General features: G+C 50.3%; 4 pseudogenes; 2 read left to right on the top strand and 2 right to left on the bottom strand.

The window, feature by feature from the left end:
- The first annotated feature begins 775 nt into the window (after positions 1-775).
- On the top strand, positions 776-894 carry LOC143937461 (5S ribosomal RNA; annotated as a pseudogene).
- A 321-nt stretch (positions 895-1,215) lies between these two features.
- LOC143937763 (5S ribosomal RNA) lies at positions 1,216-1,334 on the top strand (annotated as a pseudogene).
- Positions 1,335-13,570: 12,236 nt separating this feature from the next.
- Positions 13,571-13,689, bottom strand: LOC143937517 (5S ribosomal RNA; annotated as a pseudogene).
- A 324-nt stretch (positions 13,690-14,013) lies between these two features.
- On the bottom strand, positions 14,014-14,132 carry LOC143937708 (5S ribosomal RNA; annotated as a pseudogene).
- Between the last annotated feature and the right edge of the window lie 3,874 nt (positions 14,133-18,006).

Genomic DNA, 18,006 nt, shown 5'->3' with positions numbered 1-18,006 from the left:
AGCACCTGCAGTTGTCTGAAAAAAATTGGGGGTAACCGGATCGGTAATGTCTGGAACATGTATAAGATCCGAGGGAGGGCCATCATTTTGAATGCATTACAGCGCCCGAACCAGGTCAGTGTTAAAGCATGCCAGTTTCCCAAATCAGATTTCAGTCTATCCAGGAGAGGGACAAAATTAAGCAGGTACAATTGCGCTAAATCCGCTGCGATGTCAACGCCCAGTTAACGTATAGATTTTTCAGCCCAGTAGAATGGAAAAGCGGACTGGAGCCTCTTGGCCTCACCATCCGGGACCGATATATTCAATACAGCCGACTTGGCGCAATTGTTTTTATAGTTTGATAGGCTGCCGTGTCGCTGTAGAGACGCAAGTATTTTGGGAAGCAAAATGTGTGGATTGGAGACGAAAAAATTAGATCGTCAGCGTACGCCGCAATTTTGTGGTGTGCCGAGGGTTTGGATATGCCAGTAATATTCGGGTCATTCCGAACGTGACACATAAGTGGTTCCAGTGTCAGAATTAAAATTAGGGGAGACAGAGGGCCTGAAGAGATTGCCTACGGGCACATCACCCTGAAATCACCCGATCTCGTTTGATGTTGGAGGCTAATAGAGTCGGGCCTTGTTAGTACCTGGATGGGAGACCGCCTGGGAATACCAGGTGTCGTAGACTTCTTTTTATGTTGTTGGCGTTGACCTGTTTTTTTTCCGCTTATTTCCCAAAGTGACCATCTTGGTGTTTGTCAAGAGGGTTGAGAGTGCCTGAAGAGATTGCCTATGGCCACATCACTCTGAAAGCACCCAATCTCGTCTGATCTTGGAGGCTAAGAAGAGTCGGGCCTGGTTAGTACCTGGATGGGAGACCACCTGGGATTACCAGTTATTGTAGGCTTCTTTTTATGTTGTTGGCGTTGATTCGTTTTTTTTTTTGCTTGTTTCCCAAGGTGACCATCTTGGCATTTGTCAAGAGGGATGAGAGTGCCCAAAGAGATCGCTTACAGCAGCATCATCCTGAAAGAGCCCTATCTCTTCTCTTCTCTGAGGCTAAGAAGGGTTGGGCCTAGTTAGTACCTGGATGGGAGATGGCGTTGGAATACCAGGTGCCGTATTCTTCTTTTTATGTTGTTGACATTGACCTGTTTTTTTTTTCACTTGTTTCCCAAGGTGACCATCTTGGCATTTGTCAAGAGGGTTGAGAGTGCCCGAAGAGATCACCTACGGCCCCATCACCCTGAAAGCGCCGAATCTCGTCTGATCTCGGATGCTAAACAGTGTCGGGCCTGGTTAGTACCTGGATGGGAGACCGCCTGGGAATACCAGGTGCCATAGGCTTCTGTTTTTTATTTTTTTTATTTAGTAGTATGCGACATACAATGCAAAGGCAACTTCACAGAATGTGTGATACAAATAGTTACAAACAAATGATCATATTGCATGGATATCAGAGCCAATGGTAAGAAGTCTGAGGAGAATAGCACGTGTACAGCTTTGCGGTCATATCAAGATGAGATTAAAGCTCCATCTCGTTGGGATCCTCTACCACTTAAAATATTATTGATACTAGCCCTGCTACCCTCGAAGAGTTTAGATATCCATAGATAGGGGAAGAGTATTGTGTAGTAGTCAAATGGGGTCGGAACATACCATTTTCTTTTCCCTTTTTTGAGTTAAGAAGGGAAATAGTAGAACTGAAAGGAGGGAGAAGGGGAAAGAGAAGATTGGGGAAGGAAATGGCAGAAAAGGAAAAGAAGGGGTAAGGGGGTGTCGTGGGTAGAGTGGATAGGGTGGGGTCCCCTCCCAGGGAGCAAGAGACGCCCTCGGCTCACCAGCTCATCAGCTGTCCAACGTTTGGAACAGCGATCTCCAACGATCACCATGAGCTTACTATGTCTCGCGGAGGTATTCTTCCGAAAAGCGAAACTGGGTCCAGTAGAACCATCTGTTCCCATGTTCCTCCGTTTTATCCCTCATTGTGGCAGTCAGGTCTTCCATTCGTTCAATATCATTTACCCTTGCGAACCACTGGGTCACCATTGGAGCAGATTGCTCTTTCCACTGACTTGGGATGCAGGCCCAAGCTGCATTGAGGAGATGTTTAAGTAAGGACTTATGATAACGCTTTCTCGACATAGGAGTTAGATTGAGAAGAACTGCTGCGGGATCATTGGCTAAGGAAATGTCTGTGAACTTGTGGATGAGTCTCAGGACAGGCTGCCAGAATGTCTGTAATTTAGGGCATTCCCAGAAAATGTGGAGAATGGTGCCACATTTGGTCCACAGCGACAGCAGCGGTCAGATTGACCGGGGAATATTTTGGCCAACACCACCGGTGTACGATACCAGCGTGTGATCAGCTTATATGAGATCTCCTGATATTTACTGCAGAGTGACGACTTATGAGCGAAAAAGAGTATTCTGTCCTTCTGTGGTTTGGAGAATGTAGTTTGTAAGTCCCTTTTCCATTTAGCTAGGAAGGGTGGATCCGTGGAGGATTGTGCGTCTGTCAGGATTTGGTAGGACCTAGAGAGGGAACCACGAATTGGGCCATCATCCAGGCAAAGTTCCTCGAAGGGGTGGAATTGTCTAGAGAAGAACGAATGGTTAGGTAGTGATCCGAGGAAATGGATTAGCTGTCTAGCTCTCCAGCTATCCAATGCAACAGGTACTTGCTCTAGCAGTATGGTCCCCGAGGGGATTAAGCCCGTGGGTCCAAGAAATAGGGCTGCTCTCAGAAGCCCTTTCGGGGCTTGCCTGGTAAAGGCCTGGTCAGACAGGCCCGGAGGGAATCTAGGATGTCCAATAATTGGGGTCATAGGAGAAGGGAAGTTAGTCAGGTGGGAAAGGTGAAAAAAACTATCCATCTCGGCGAGCGAGGGGCCAATTAACGGGTGAGTAGTCACACAGGGCTCCAATGGCCTCCCCGCCCAAGGCAGACGAGCCAGTGGAACCCGCGCCATCTCCTGCTCTAGCTTGACCCATAGCTTCAGTTCCCCATGCCGGTGTCTTATCACATATGGTCCCCCATCGGATAGTGTCCGCTGTGTACTGCGCATGCGCAGTACACAGCAACACAGATTCCAAAAATTGCCGAGCATGAACGGCGCCTGCGCACTGAGTCCAGGTTCTATCCCCACTATCCAAGTGGACATAGAGTAAGAATATAAAAGAGCCGAGCGCAGCGAGGCCGAGCCCGAAGCGTGGCGAGCGAAGCTATGTCCGCTTGGATGGTGGGGCTACCACCTCCACTCACCGCGCAGGCGCCGTTCAGCTTCGCAGTACGGCGCGGACACTATATCATGGCCGGACAGTATATGGCAGAACACCGGCACCAGTCAACCACCGGTGTCATGTGCGTCGCTGTGTAATATAGAGCAGGGTCCGGGAAGCCAATACCTCCCCGCAATTTCGGTCGCAATAGCATTGCCCTACCAATACGCATATGTTTTCCGCGCCAGAGGAACTTGATAAAGATTGAGCGAACCGCATGAAAGAAAGTCTGGGGTATTTTGATAGGTAAGGCTTGTAGTAGATACAGAAGTCATGGCATCGCGTTCATCTTCAACACATTACAGCGTCCGAACCATGACAGAGCTAGTGGGTCCCATCTTTTAAGGTCCGCTGTAAGCCCATAGGCTTCTTTTTATGTTGTTGGCTTTGACCTGTTTTTTTTTGCTTGTTTCTCAAGGTGAGCATCTTGGCGTTTGTCAAGAGGGTTGGGCGTGTCTTGAAGAGAACGCTTACGGCCACATCAACCTGAAAGCACCCGATCTCGTCTGATTTCAGAGGCTAAGCAGCGTCAGGCCTGGTTAGTACCTGGATGGGAGACTCCCTGGGAAGACCAGGTGCCATAGAAGGATCTGGTCTGGTTAGTGTCTTGATTGGGAGATCGCCTGGGAATACTGGATGCCGTAGGCTTCTTTTTATGTTGTTGGCTTTGACCTGTTTTTTTTAGCTTGTTTCCCAAGGTGACCATCTTGACCTTTGTCAAGAGGCTTCAGAGTGCCCAAAGAGAGTGCCTACGGCCAAATCACTATACTATATATCTATATCTATAATAATAAATAATATTTTTAGTTATTATATATAAGATACTATATAGGTGATTTGGCCGTAGGCACTCTCTTTGGGCACTCTGAAGCCTCTTGACAAAGGCCAAGATGGTCACCTTGGGAAACAAGCTAAAAAAACAGGTCAAAGCCAACAACATAAAAAGAAGCCTACGGCATCCAGTATTCCCAGGCGATCTCCCAATCAAGACACTAACCAGGGGGGGGCGTGGCCTAGGCATGAAGGAGTGAGGACGCTCTTTTCCGGAGCTCCTGGTCCGTGACCCCTCCGCACCCCTTTACCACAGTCTGGTCGCATATTTCGGCATTGCCGACATCCCCGCGCATCGGCGGAACACAGCCAGCCGAGCGGGGTCCGCCGCTGCTGCCATGGACAGGTACTTGGTCCCGCTGCAGCCTCCGGCCTCCACGCCGGATCCAGCCAAGATGGCGCCCGCGGCCTCCGGTGCTCCAGGACACGCGGCACAGAGGGAAGGTGAGCAGACTGCTATGTAGGGACACGACATGCCCCCGTTCTCCTCGCCTAGTGACTTGTCCCCGTGTCTCCCCCGCTCACTGTCCATGGCCTCGCTTGACAGCCCGGACCATAGCGGCCTGCCACCCTGGTTCCCTCACAACTCCCAACTGTCCCAGAGACCCTCCCGCAGTGGAAGCCTCATCCCAGGACCGAATGGCCAGGCTGCTCTCGCCTCAGACACACAGGGGGACCCACCGCTGCCACCAGCACCGGCATTATTGGGGGACAAGGCCATCCTAGCTTTACTCCAAAACCTTCCCACTAAAGCAGACTTTAGCTGTATGGCAGCCATGATTGAAACGACCTTGCGACATGAAATCGCAGGGGTCAAACGTGACGTGTCGGCTACGAACGAGCGGGTGACCACCCTGGCATCGGATGTGACCTCCCTGACCACTGATGTTTCTGGCCTGCAAGCCGCACATGATACCCTTGCTGACAGAGTGGCACAGTTGCAACTCCTAGTGGATGACCTTGAGAATCGCAACCGCAGACGCAACATCAGGATCAGAGACTTGCCCGAAGCCACTGGCCAGGCAGACCTCAAAGCCACAGTTACAGCTATATTTAACGCCTGTCTGGACCGCGCTGCTGACACAGTAATAGCTATTGATAGAGTCCACAGGACCCTGGGCCCCAGGAGCCCCACAGAGAACCGGCCATGTGACGTTTTATGCTGTCTCCACAATTACTCAATTAGGGAGGATGTCCTGCAAGCGTCGTGGCGCAAAGGCAGCATTGATTTTGACGGGGCCCAAGTCATCCTTCTGCCAGATGTATCCCGCAAGACCTTCCAGATGAGACGCTCTCTGCGACCCCTTCTGGAACACCTAACTGAACGGAGGATTCCATACAAGTGGGGCCATCCGTTTCACCTTATAGTGCGCAAAAATGGGAGGCCCCTTGCGCTACGACACCCTTCGGAGGTCCCGTCCTTTCTGGAGGCTTTGGGCCTGCCCTCGGTTCAGGTCCCCGACTGGTTGGCTCCTGTTGTCCCCCAGGGAGCAGTGGCCCCGACGAACAACCCCTCAACCAGGCCACAGAGAGTGAGACGCCACCGTCGATCCCAACGTCAGAGATCGCAGGCCCCTCAAGATCGTGAACCCTGAGAGAGTACAGTAATTTTCCGTTATTCCTGTGTTATACCCTTTTTTTTTTTGTTTTCTTTTTCTCTACCAACATAGATGGCTGGAGTATCCAGCTTTGTGTTGTTTACCATGCCACGGGCCATTGTTCCCAGCGCCCCCGCTAGGGGAGAGGAAGGACATTGGAAGAACAGAGTTGGACACTGCGCTTCCTGGACGAAGCCCTGAGTTATTGGCGGTACTGTTCACCATTCTCGTTACTGTTTATCTACAGGTGCCCTAGTCTCTGCGCTGTTTGTGTTTTTGGACTGCCTGGTGGTGCCCCCCGGGTGCCCCTGGGCGGCGTTCCCGCTCCCTCCCCCTCTCCCCCCCCCTTTTTTCCATTTTTTTTGGGGGGGGGGGGGCGGGTGCCTGGGTGGTATAAAGTTATCTATACTCTGTGTTGAAAAGTTTAATATGTTGGTTTAATTATGCACTGTTCTACTATTGTTAACTGCCCGATACCTGCTGCAGTGATGTTCTATAATGCGTTTGATGTCGTAGTTAAGATGCCAAAGAAGCTCCGTGCACGCCCGATTGCGACTGCATGGACCATGGGATGCTGGAGGGGTACTGCACCGACGAGTTCCTCCCTCTGCAGTGCCTTACCTCTTCCCCCACTAGGCCCCTCTGCCCTAACCAGCAGGTTCTCTCCGATAGGAGCTTTAGCAATTCCCCGATCTATCCCCACCCCTCCTACCCTCCTCCTCCCTACTAACTCCGGACCTTCTCCGCTTCATTACTGCTTTTCCTTTTTCTCCTCCTCTTCCTCTATGCTTGAACTCTATATCTACTACTGACTCTGGTGGGGACCGCCGGCCGGGTACCACTGCCGACATGGCCCTGAAGCTGGTTTCCTGGAATGTGAAAGGGCTGAATGTACCTGAAAAAAGGTCCAGCTGCCTAACAGAATTGTGGCGGATGAAGCCCCAAATAGTTTTCCTCCAGGAGACCCATTTCAGGACAGACCAAATACCACGGCTTTATAGTAAGCACTTCCCCCTGGCCCACCACAGCACGTCCCCTACTTCCAAATCGAGAGGAGTGTGTGTTCTTCTTGATAAAAACGCCTGTTAGCTGTCCAAGCCGATAGTGAAGGGAGATTACTCTTCATTAAGGGAACTCTCCACTCGCAAACTTTTACTCTTGCCAACCTATACATGCCGAATGTGGACCAGCTGCCGGCCTTAGAAGCATGCTTGGATGCCCTGGCTGCATTCTCGGAGGGTACTTTGATCGTTGGGGGGGACTTTAACCTCACCTTGGACCCCCGCAGAGACTCATCATCGGGCACCTCTGCGATTTCTGCGAGAACGCGTTCACACATAAGAGACCTGCTACACTCCCACCGACTGATCGATGTGTGGCGTACGCTTCACCCACAGGATAGGGACTATACGTTCTTTTCCACCGCTCATGGTTCTTACTCACGTATAGATATGTTTTTAGTCGCCCACAATGCTATCCCGGCGGTCACAGACGCTCAGATAGGCCACATAGCCCTGTCTGACCATGCCCCGATTTCTTTGATGCTGAAGCTACAACAGGAGTCGTGTGGTCAGTCCTGGTGGAGACTGAACGAGTCTCTCCTGAAGGACCCTGAGACCCACGCAGACCTGCTTAGGGAATTAGAAAGTTACTTTGATCATAACCGTGATTCTGTTTCCAACCCCCTCATGTTATGGGCGGCTCATAAATGCTACATTAGGGGCATTCTTATTTAACATGGTCATAGACTCAAAGTGGCCAAAATTGAGGCTCTCGCCAAACTTATTGCCAAGTTGCATGCGTGTGAACAACGACACAAATCCCAGCCGACTGCTGCGCTGAAGGTGGAGGTGAGAGATCTTAGAGAACAAATCAGAGATTTCTCTCTCTTTCAGGCTAGAACCAGACTCATGTGGGTCCACAGGACGTATTATGAATATGGAGACAAGTGTAGTAGGTCCCTAGCGAACTCCCTGCGTGCCCAACGCAAAGCGTCCTTCATTCCAACCATGACCTCCCCTTCGGGTGCCAAACTTCATGATTCACGGGAGATAGCGGAGTGTTTCCGATCTTTCTATGAAGCCCTTTATAACTTGCACCCCCGGGACTCAGGAGACGCCCTCCAGGCCGGCACAGCGGCCATTGACGAGTACCTAGCTTCGGCAAACCTCCCGTCGCTGACACAGGAAGAGATAGAGCTTCTCTCGCAACCTATCTCCCCGGAGGAATTGTCGGCAGCGTTAAGAGACTCACCCAAGGGCAAGGCACCAGGCCCAGATGGGTTTACGGTCCCTTATTATAAGGCCTTCCTCTCCCTGTTGTCCACGCCGTTTGTGTCAGCTTTTAACGCCCTATTGGAGGGCCAGACCTTTCCACCGGAGCTGTTGCAGGCAAGCATCTCGGTCATACCCAAGCCGGAGAAGGATCCGCTTCTCTGTGCGAACTACAGGCCCATCTCCTTAATACGCGACCTTAAGCTCTTCACTAAGATACTGGCGGAGCGGTTGGCGCCCATTCTCCAACGCCTGATACCTCTGGATCAGGTGGGGTTTATTCGTAACAGGGAAGCCCGAGACAACACTACCAGGACAATCAATGTTATAGAACGCCCCAGACGCCTTAAACTACCGATTATGTTGCTCTCTGTGGACGCAGAAAAAGCGTTTGACAGGGTGAGCTGGCCTTTTTTGCTAGCCACCCTGCGAAGCCTGGGGGTACCCCCCCCCATGCTTTCATGGGTTACAGCTCTTTACTCGTCACCGACGGCGATGGTTAGGGTCAATGGGTTTGCCTCGTCGCGTTTCACTATTGGCAATGGAACGAGGCAGGGATGCCCGTTGTCCCCCCTTTTGTTTGTCCTATCGCTTGAACCCTTGCTGCACCACATCAGGCAGAACATAGACATCAAGGGACTGGACACCCTCTCACACCACCATAAGGTCGCAGCCTTTGCAGATGACCTCTTGTTCTATGTCTCAGAGCCTCACATTACATTGCCGAATCTCTTAGCGGAAATAAGACGATATGGCACCCTGTCAAATTTTAAAATTAACTTAAAGAAATCGGAAGCACTCAACGTCTCCCTGTCTACCAACGCCCAGACGAGTCTAAGCACTAATTTTCCCTTTCGTTGGGCAACTGGGGCTATACAATATCTGGGTACCAAGGTTCACCCGGACCCACATCTGATTTTCCAATTGAATTTCCAGCCGCTTCTAAAAAATTTTGCCGTAGATCTAGAGAGGTGGTCAAAGTTGGCGACCTCTTGGTTTGGGAGATGCAATGTGCTCAAAATGAATGTAATGCCCAGACTCTTGTACCTATTACAAGCCTTACCGATAAAAATCCCCCAATCATTTTTTAAAGCCATGCGCTCCATCTTTATTCGATACGTATGGCAGGGCAGGCCTCCAAGACTCAGCCGAACATTACTGCTCAGACCAAAAGACAAGGGAGGGATTGGCCTCCCAGATCCGGCATGGTACTATACGGCGGTGCACATGAACAGAGTAGTTGACTGGTGCAGACACCTGAAGGATAAGCTGTGGGTTCGTCTGGAGCATGAATCCGTACCATTTCCACTTGAGGGTTTGCCCTGGAGTGGACCGGGCTGGTCGGGAGCGACGCGGGCACACCCACACATTGAGCCAACGTTACAAGAGCTAGACAGATATTTTACCCTGACGGGCGTGCCCAGTTTCCCTTCGCCCATGACTCCTATTATTGGACACCCACGCTTTGAACCCGGCATGACGGAAAAGTCTTTCCGCCTCGACCCTGACTGGGACCTTGTGCGGGCCTCTTCTTTTCTTGGCCCTAGGACGTGGACAGCGGTCTCCACTATGTACGAGGCGTTAGCAACCACGGCCCTGGGACAGTGGAAGCTTTCCCAACTCTCCCACTTCTTGAAATCTTTGCCAAACAGTGGCGAATTCCGCAGACCCCTAACATCGTTTGAGGAGGTATTCTCAGGAGAGGGACCGACCCGAAGGTCTCTTTCCCTGTCATATCGCATCCTACTGGACCAACTCTCCCAGGGTAACCTGGTGTTCGTGGAAAAATGGGAGCGAGACCTGCATGTCCGGCTCTCGCCAGACCAGAAGAACCGCGCGCTTCTTTTTGCGCACAAGTCATCCCTATGTAGTAAATACCAGGAAATAGCTTATAAAATTTTGACCCGATGGTACAGGACCCCCACTGTCCTGGCGGCTATGTTTCCCGGTCACAGCCCTTTGTGCTGGAGATGCGGTGAACAAGCCGGCACGTTACTACATATCTTCTGGGAATGCCCTCAACTGGCCCATTTCTGGAGACAGGTTCTCAATATCATTTATGACCTCACGGCTATTGATCTCCAGAACAACCCAGCTGCGATCTTCCTCAATCTGACCCCACTCTCGAGCAAGAAGTACCATAAATCTCTCTTAAAACATCTTCTGAGTGGGGCCAGGGCATGTATACCTAGCATGTGGAAACAGCAGGCCTCTCCACTGGTGTCTCACTGGTTTGCAAGAGTTTGCGACATCTACCGTATGGAACAGCTCACATCAGCGTTAGGCGACAGGGAGGAAGAGCACACTGCTTGTTGGTTGTCTTGGAGCCTGTTCAGGTTTTCCGACGCATACAGATCCTATCTGTAGGCTCTGGCACGTGTATAGAGGGAAGGGTCCGGCCGTGGGAACCCATCGGAGTCCTCTTTCTTTCTCTCCCTTCTCGTATACCACCCTGGTTCACTCTCTCCCCCGTCTGCCTCGTAGCACTGTTAGCCCCCTATAACTTTCATTCTTTCTACCCCATCCCCTTCTCCTGCCCATTTGCTCCCCCCTCTTTCCCTACCCCCTAACTCCCAAGTATAATTAAAATACATGGTGATTGCAAGGATCTTTTCGTTTTGTTCCCTCGATTTCCCAGCCAGGGGTTGGCGGCCCTCGGGGTGGTCCCGGCTGAGCTCTTTGACCAATAGAATGAAGGTGACCGATGTTAGAGGCCCCTCAGTCTGGGCCTTGAGGGGGATCGCCCCGCGGACTGCCCTGGTTTATAAGTAGACACTAGGGTGCCAGATCATTAGAGTGGGATAATGTGGTGGCCTAGCCACGGCTGGGGCTGCTGCTGACATAAGTTGTTAGGTTTCCCCCGGTCCCCCACGAAGTATTAACTATGTATTTTTGTTAACCTGGAAAACTGAGGGATCTATGTCTTTTACAGTTTGTCTCTGTATTACCTGCAATCCGTAAATAAAGAATAAAAAAAAAAAAAAGACACTAACCAGACCAGATCCTTCTATGGCACCTGGTCTTCCCAGGGAGTCTCCCATCCAGGTACTAACCAGGCCTGACGCTGCTTAGCCTCTGAAATCAGACGACATTGGGTGCTTTCAGGTTGATGTGGCCGTAAGCGTTCTCTTCAAGACACGCCCAACCCTCTTGACAAACGCCAAGATGGTCGCCTTGAGAAACAAGCAAAAAAAACAGGTCAAAGCCAACAACATAAAAAGAAGCCTATGGGCTTACAGCGGACCTTAAAAGATGGGACCCACTAGCTCTGTCATGGTTCGGACGCTGTAATGTGTTGAAGATGAACGCGATGCCACGACTTCTGTATCTACTACAAGCCTTACCTATCAAAATACCCCAGACTTTCTTTCATGCGGTTCGCTCAATCTTTATCAAGTTCCTCTGGCGCGGAAAACATATGCGTATTGGTAGGGCAATGCTATTGCGACCGAAATTGCGGGGAGGTATTGGCTTCCCGGACCCTGCTCTATATTACACAGCGACGCACATGAAACAGGTGGTTGACTGGTGCCGGTGTTCTGCCATATACTGTCCGGCCATGATATAGTGTCCGCGCCGTACTGCGCATGAGCAGTACGGAGCAGACGAAGCTTCGGAAAATCTCCGAAGCTGAACGGCGCCTGCGCGGTGAGTGGAGGTGGTAGCCCCACCATCCAAGCGGACATAGGGTTGTGAATATTAGAGGGTCCCTCGCAGGCGAGCTTCGCTCGCCACGCTTCGGGCTCGGCCTCGCTGCGCTCGGCTCTTTTATATTCTTACTCTATGTCCACTTGGATAGTGGGGATAGAACCTGGACTCAGTGCGCAGGCGCCGTTCATGCTCGGCAATTTTCGGAATCTGTGTTGCTGTGTACTGCGCATGCGCAGTACACAGCGGACACTATCCGATGGGGGACCATATGTGATAAGACACCGGCATGGGGAACTGAAGCTATGGGTCAAGCTAGAGCAGGAGAATGCGCGGGTTCCACTGGCTGGTCTGCCTTGGGCGGGGAGGCCATTGGAGCCCTGTGTGACTACTCACCCGTTAATTGGCCCCTCGCTCGCCGAGATGGATAGTTTTTTTCATCTTTCCCACCTGACTAACTTCCCTTCTCCTATGACCCCAATTATTGGACATCCTAGATTCCCTCCGGGCCTGTCTGACCAGGCCTTTACCAGGCAAGCCCCGAAAGGGCTTCTGAGAGCAGCCCTATTTCTTGGACCCACGGGCTTGATTCCCATGGGGACCATACTGCTAGAGCAAGTACCTGTTGCATTGGATAGCTGGAGAGTTAGACAGCTAATCCATTTCCTCGGATCACTACCTAACCATTCGTTCTTCTCTAAACAATTCCACCCCTTCGAGGAACTTTGCCTGGATGATGGCCCAATTCGTGGTTCCCTCTCTAGGTCCTACCAAATCCTGACAGACGCACAATCCTCCACGGATCCACCCTTCCTAGCTAAATGGAAAAGGGACTTACAAACTACATTCTCCAAACCACAGAAGGACAGAATACTCTTTTTCACCCATAAGTCGTCACTCTGCAGTAAATATCAGGAGATCTCATATAAGCTGATCACACGCTGGTATCGTACACCGGTGGTGTTGGCCAAAATATTCCCCGGTCAATCTGACCGCTGCTGTCGCTGTCGGCAACAGACTGGCACCATTCTCCACATTTTCTGGGAATGCCCTAAATTACAAACATTCTGGCAGCCTGTCCTGAGACTCATCCACAAGTTCACAGACATTTCCTTAGCCAATGATCCCGCAGCAGTTCTTCTCAATCTAACTCCTATGTCGAGAAAGCGTTATCATAAGTCCTTACTTAAACATCTCCTCAGTGCAGCTAGGGCCTGCATCCCAAATCAGTGGAAAGAGCAATCTGCTCCAATGGTGACCCAGTGGTTCGCAAGGGTAAATGATATTGAACGAATGGAAGACCTGACTGCCACAATGAGGGATAAAACGGAGGAGCATGGGAACAGATGGTTCTACTGGACCCAGTTTCGCTTTTCGGAAGAATACCTCCGCAAGACATAGTAAGCTCATGGTGATCGTTGGAGATCGCTGTTCCAAACGTTGGACAGCTGATGAGCTGGTGAGCCGAGGGCGTCTCTTGCTCCCTGGGAGGGGACCCCACCCTATCCACTCTACCCACGACACCCCCTTACCCCTTCTTTTCCTTTTCTGCCATTTCCTTCCCCAATCTTCTCTTTCCCCTTCTCCCTCCTTTCAGTTCTACTATTTCCCTTAACTCAAAAAAGGGAAAAGAAAATGGTATGTTCCGACCCCATTTGACTACTACACAATACTCTTCCCCTATCTATGGATATCTAAACTCTTCGAGGGTAGCAGGGCTAGTATCAATAATATTTTAAGTGGTAGAGGATCCCAACGAGATGGAGCTTTAATCTCATCTTAATATGACCGCAAAGCTGTACACGTACTATTCTCCTCAGACTTCTTACCATTGGCTCTGATATCCATGCAATATGATCGTTTGTTTATAACTATTTGTATCACACATTCTGTGAAGTTGCCTTTGCATTGTATGTCGCATACTACTAAATAAAAAAACAAAAAAAACAGAAGCCTATGGCACCTAGTATTCCCAGGCGGTCTCCCATCCAGGTACTAACCAGGCCCGACACTGTTTAGCATCCGAGATCAGACGAGATTGGGCGCTTTCAGGGTGATGGGGCCGTAGGTGATCTATTCGGGCACTCTTAACCCTCTTGACAAATGCCAAGATGGTCACCTTGGGAAACAAGTGAAAAAAAAAAACAGGTCAATGTCAACAACATAAAAAGAAGAATACGGCACCTGGTATTCCAACGCCATCTCCCATCCAGGTACTAACTAGGCCCAACCCTTCTTAGCCTCAGAAAAGAGAAGAGATAGGGCTCTTTCAGGGTGATGCTGCTGTAAGCGATCTCTTTGGGCACTCTCAACCCTCTTGACAAATGCCAAGATGGTCACCTTGGGAAACAAGCAAAAAAAAGAAAACGAATCAACGCCAACAACATAAAAAGAAGTCTACAATAACTGGTAATCCCAGGTGGTCTCCCATCCAGGTACTAACCAGGCCCGACTCTTCTTAGCCTCCAAGATCAGATGAGATTGGGTGCTTTCAGAGTGATGTGGCCATAGGCAATCTCTTCAGGCACTCTCAACCCTCTTGACAAACACCAAGATGGTCACTTTGGGAAATAAGCGAAAAAAAAACAGGTCAACGCCAACAACATAAAAAGAAGTCTACGACACCTGGTATTCCCAGGCGGTCTCCCATCCAGGTACTAACAAGGCCCGACTCTATTCGCCTCCAACATCAAACGAGATCGGGTGCTTTCAGGGTGATGTGCCCGTAGGCAATCTCTTCAGGCACTTTCAACCCTCTTGACAAATGCCAAGATGGTCACCTTAGGAAACAAGCAAAAAAATAAAAATAAGTCGGAAGCTAGAGACAATACGGCCCGAGTCCTCAATTTAATCCATGCGGCGCATGTACAGGGAGGGCCCTTGCTTATGCTGTCAACGGACGCGGAGGAGGCCTTTGACAGGGTGGCCTGGAACTTTATGCAGGCCACCCTGGAACATATAGGTCTTGGCCCCAACATGATGAGCTGGGTAATGTCGCTTTACTCCACGCCATCGGCAGCGGTACGGGTGACCGAGTGGTGCTCGGACTCTTTCCCCATCACTAATGGGACGAGGCAGGGGTGCCCTCTGTCTCCCCTAATTTTTATTCTGACACTGGAACCACTTATGTGTCACGTTCGGAATGACCCGAATATTACTGGCATATCCAAACCCTCGGCACAGCACAAAATTGCGGCGTACGCTGATGATCTAATTTTTTCCATCTCCAATCCACACATTTTGCTTCCCAAAATACTTGCGTCTCTACAGCGACACGGCAGCCTATCAAACTATAAAAACAATTGCGCCAAGTCGGCTGTATTGAATATATCGGTCCCGGATGGTGAGGCCAAGAGGCTCCGCTCCTCTTTTCCATTCTACTGGGCTGAAAAATCTATACGTTAACTGGGCGTTGACATCGCAGCCGATTTAGCGCAATTGTACCTGCTTGATTTTGTCCCTCTCCTGGATAGACTGAAATCTGATTTGGGAAACTGGCATGCTTTAACACTGACCTGGTTCGGGCGCTGTAATGCATTAAAAATGATGGCCCTCCCTCGGATCTTATACATGTTCCAGACATTACCGATCCGGTTACCCCCAATTTTTTTCAGACAACTGCAGGTGCTGCTCCGGGACTTTATTTTGGCACGCAAACCGCCCAGAGCCCGTTTGCAATTGCTTGCCAGACCAAAGGACAAGGGGGGTCTGGGTCTCCCAGATCTCAGACAATACTACAGAGTGACTCTGCTAGCGAGAGTCGTTGATTGGCATTGTAATGGCCCACACAAGCAGTGGGTGGAGATGGAGATTGAGGATGGATCCATTCCCCTATTGACCTCCCCGTGGCTCCTGTCCTCCCTACCAAAAGACCTCAGAGGTCACCCCGTAGTGGGAGCTACGTTGGCTGTTGTGCGGAGGTTGTTCCGCTGCACACACATTGCTCCCCTGCCATCACCAATGACTCCGGTTATAGGTAATCCAGACTTCCCATCGGGATTTACCAACAAGAAACTGCGACAGTTGACAGTGGTGGGGAAACAGCGTCTGGGAGAGGTGTGGCCCACGGGAAGGCTCCCGACCACGCAAACTGTCGCCGAGCTTTCTGACCCTCCGCTTGACTTGTTTAGTGCTTATCAACTTCGTCACTTTCTTCTGGCCATACAAAGGGCCCCCTACACTCCTAGAGACCTGACACCCTATAAATCCATCTGTCACAAAAGGGAACCTGTGCGACACACCCTCTCCCTTCTGTACAACCTATTGAGTAGTCAGGAGGAGGAGTCGACCCCCACCATTTATCCACAAATGGGAGAGGGACTTAGGCATCACATTTACCCCACAACAGATAGGGAAGATCCTGACCTTAGTACATAAAGCTTCCATCGCAAACCAATATCAAGATACAAGATAGTCTCACGCTGGTATAGAGTCCCATACCTTCTGAATAAAATGGATAGATCGATCCCGGATGTTTGTTGGAGGTGAAATTCAGATATGGGGACCATGGGACACCTTTTCTGGGCATGCCCGACCTTGAGGAACTTTTGGGTTCCCAGTAGCGTGCCTTCTACACTTGACCGAACAGCCTGTTCGAAAATACAAAAAAAACCCTCACGATGCAACTCCTGAATGCCGCCCGGGCCTGCATTCCCGCACTGTGGAGGCAGCCTCAGCCCCCATCCAAGGTGCTGTGGTATTCCAAAGTCAATCATATTCTCCGGATGGAAGAATTGACCGCCACCCTTCACAACACTGAAGAGGCATTTAGTGTTACATGAAGGCCCTGGAGGTATTTTACTGGTACTCGAGACTACATTCGGGAGGTGAGCAGTGCCTCCGTCCCAGAAAACGACTGAACATCTAACGTTTACCTACGTAGGCCATGTCTGCCCTGGGTGGCATTCCCCCCTCCTTTTTGTCTTTATTTTTCTTTTTTTCCCCGTCGCCATCCCCCCACCTCCTCTCTCTCCGTCTTTGCACTCTCTTCTTCCCCCGTCCTCCCTTTTGACTATGCCTTGTCTCCTTACTAGCCTTCGGGACCCAGAAGAACCCCAGGGTTCTGGACATGACCGGCTCATATTTTACTCTGGTTCACGTAGGTCATGATAAGCTGGCTCACTGTGGTCCCAGTTGTTCTCCATGATTACATTTGTCCGAACGGAGCTGCACTAGTTATACTGTACTACATGTCGGAGGTGGGGTTTCTCTATTTTCTGCATGAAACTGTAGGACTCCCCTCTGAGAACCCAGAGTTATTTGGCTGCCTATTTTTTGTTAGCATGTAATTGTGACCCTGGGTCATGCTGTATGGTTGACTGTTATATTTATGTTGTTCTACTTAATAAAAGAATAATAAAAATAAAGAAAATAAGTCAATGCCAACAACTTAAAACTAAAGCCTATGGCATCGAGAAATCCCAGGCGGTCTCCCATCCAGGTACTAACCATGTCCCAACCCTGCTTAGCCTCTGAGATCAAATGCACGCTCAACCCTCTTGACAAACGCCAAGATGGTCACCTTGGGAAACAAACAAAAAAAACAAGTCAACGCCAACAACATAAAAAGAAGCCTGCGGCATCTGGAAAACCCAGGCGGTCTCCCATCCAGGTACAAACCAGGCCCAACCCTGCTTAGCCTCTGAGACCAAACGAGATTGGGCGCTTTCAGGGTGTTGTGCCCGTAGGCAATTTCTTTGTGCACTCTCAACCCTCTTGACAAATGCCAAGATGGTCACCTTGGGAAACAAGGGAAAAAAAACAGGTCAAAGCCAACAACATAAAAAGAATCCTACGGCATCCGGTATTCCCAGGCGATCTCCCAATCAAGACACTAACCAGACCAGATCCTTCTATGTAACCTGGTCTTCCCAGGCAGTCTCCCACCCAGGTACTAACCAGTCCTGATGCTCCTAAGCCTCTGAAATCAGACGAGATCGGGTGCTTTCAGTGTGATGTGGCCGTAAGCGTTCTCTTCAAGACACGCCCAACCCTCTTGACAAACGCCAAGATGGTCGCCTTGAGAAACAAGCGAAAAAAACAGTTCAAAGCCAACAACAAAAAAAGAAGTCTATGGCACCTGGTATTTCCAGGCGGTCTCTTATCCAGGTACTAACCAGGACCGACACTGTTTAGCCTCTGAGATCAGATGAGATTGGGCGCTTTCAGGGTGATGGGGCCGTAGGTGATCTCTTTGGGCACTCTCAACCCTCTTGTTAAACACCAAGATGGTCACCTTGGGAAATAAGCGAAAATAAACAGGTAAAAGCCAACAACATAAAAAGAAGCCTACGGCACCTGGTATTCACAGATGGTCTCCCATACAGGTATTAACCAGGCTGTACACTGCTAGGCCTCCGAGATCAGATGAGATTGTGCACTTTCAGG

This window comes from Lithobates pipiens, unplaced genomic scaffold (assembly GCF_037356315.1).
Source record: "Lithobates pipiens isolate NorthernLeopardFrog02 unplaced genomic scaffold, aLitPip1_a1.2 Scaffold_28, whole genome shotgun sequence".
In the NCBI taxonomy this organism is placed as follows: domain Eukaryota; kingdom Metazoa; phylum Chordata; class Amphibia; order Anura; family Ranidae; genus Lithobates; species Lithobates pipiens.
Note: the sequence above shows the minus strand (reverse complement) of the source record. Positions and strands in the feature narration are given on the sequence as shown.